The sequence below is a fragment of the Etheostoma cragini genome, unplaced genomic scaffold, assembly GCF_013103735.1.
Source record: "Etheostoma cragini isolate CJK2018 unplaced genomic scaffold, CSU_Ecrag_1.0 ScbMSFa_1249, whole genome shotgun sequence".
In the NCBI taxonomy this organism is placed as follows: domain Eukaryota; kingdom Metazoa; phylum Chordata; class Actinopteri; order Perciformes; family Percidae; genus Etheostoma; species Etheostoma cragini.
In genome coordinates, this window is record NW_023265284.1 from 2,083 (window position 1) to 3,195 (window position 1,113).

The window sequence follows — 1,113 nt, forward strand, 5'->3', positions numbered from 1 at the left end:
TACGTGTGTGTGTGTGTGTGTGTGTCTCTGTGTGTCTACGTGTGTGTGTGTGTGTGTGTGTGTGTGTGTGTATACGTACCGTGGGGTAGTAGATGGTGTCCCTGCAGGTTCTGAGAGTCCCGGCCCGGTTGCGGGTGGTGGGGCGCCCCGTGGCGCTGCAGTAGCCGCTGGTTTGATGCCAGCGCAGCAGAGCCTGGCCCTGGAGGACGGGAAGGAAATGCCAGGATGTTACTACCACGCCCCAGGCCCCGCCTCCTGATCCCGCCCCCGCATGCTCACAGCATCTAGCCCCGCCCCCTGTGTGTAGCCAGCGCCTGGCCCAGCCCCTTGATCCCGCCCTCTGGCCCCGCCCCCCCGCCCAGATGTCAGGACGCTATGGCCCCCCCAGACCTTTGCCACCAGGGGGGCCTCTGCTGCCGGGAGGAGGAAGAACGACTTCTTCAGATCAATGAAGGTTCCTCCACAGGCTTCCTCGAGCAGGACCTGGTCCACTGCTCCTACACGGAACCAGGACACATAGAATCACATAGAACATCATCACATAGAACCAGGACACATAGAACCACAGCACACAAACCACATGGAACCACAAACACAAACCACATGGAACCACAGCACACACACACACACACACACAGAACCAGAGCCAGAAAAGTTAAAGAAAATAAGAACTAAAGCCACAAAAAGATCAAAACAAAAGCTAAAAACAACAATAACTTTGTAATAACTAACAAAAAGGACAGAAGCTGAAATCCTGCCGGTCCTGGTTCTCAGAGCAGGGGGTTCGTTACATAGATCTCTAACGTGGTCTTACCGACATCCACACAGAACTGAGCCTGGTTCTGTTGAGAGCAGCCAATCAGAACCGAGTCCTCCAGCAGGGCCGGGTCCGAGCCGAGTCTCTGCAGGATCGCCTGCACATCTGGAACAGATCAGGATCGGGTTAAAGTCCTTCTGGCAAAGTCCTCTGTACAGACTTTGTTCTGTGTCCTAGGGGACCTGTTTCTATTGTTCTGTGTCCTAGGGGACCTGTTTCTGTTGTTCTGTGTCCTAGGGGACCTGTTCCTGTTGTTCTGTGTCCTAGGGGACCTGTTCCTGTTGTTCTGTGTCCTA

The 1,113-nt window shown here is 54.7% G+C and overlaps 1 protein-coding gene across 2 annotated transcripts in view; it reads right to left on the reverse strand.

Moving 5' to 3' along the window:
- nudt13 (nudix (nucleoside diphosphate linked moiety X)-type motif 13) overlaps positions 1 to 954 on the reverse strand; it is a 2,675-nt gene extending 1,721 nt beyond the window's left edge. Inside the window, exons 1-3 of one of the 2 annotated variants that reach the window (XM_034865268.1) lie at positions 815 to 953; positions 391 to 497; positions 80 to 199 (exon numbers count right to left, since the gene is read on the reverse strand). The gene's annotated coding sequence lies outside the window, so the exon portion shown is untranslated. Of the gene's footprint in view, positions 1 to 79; positions 200 to 390; positions 498 to 814 lie in introns of both variants that reach the window. The other variant, XM_034865269.1, reaches the window with a different exon arrangement.
- Between the last annotated feature and the right edge of the window lie 159 nt (positions 955 to 1,113).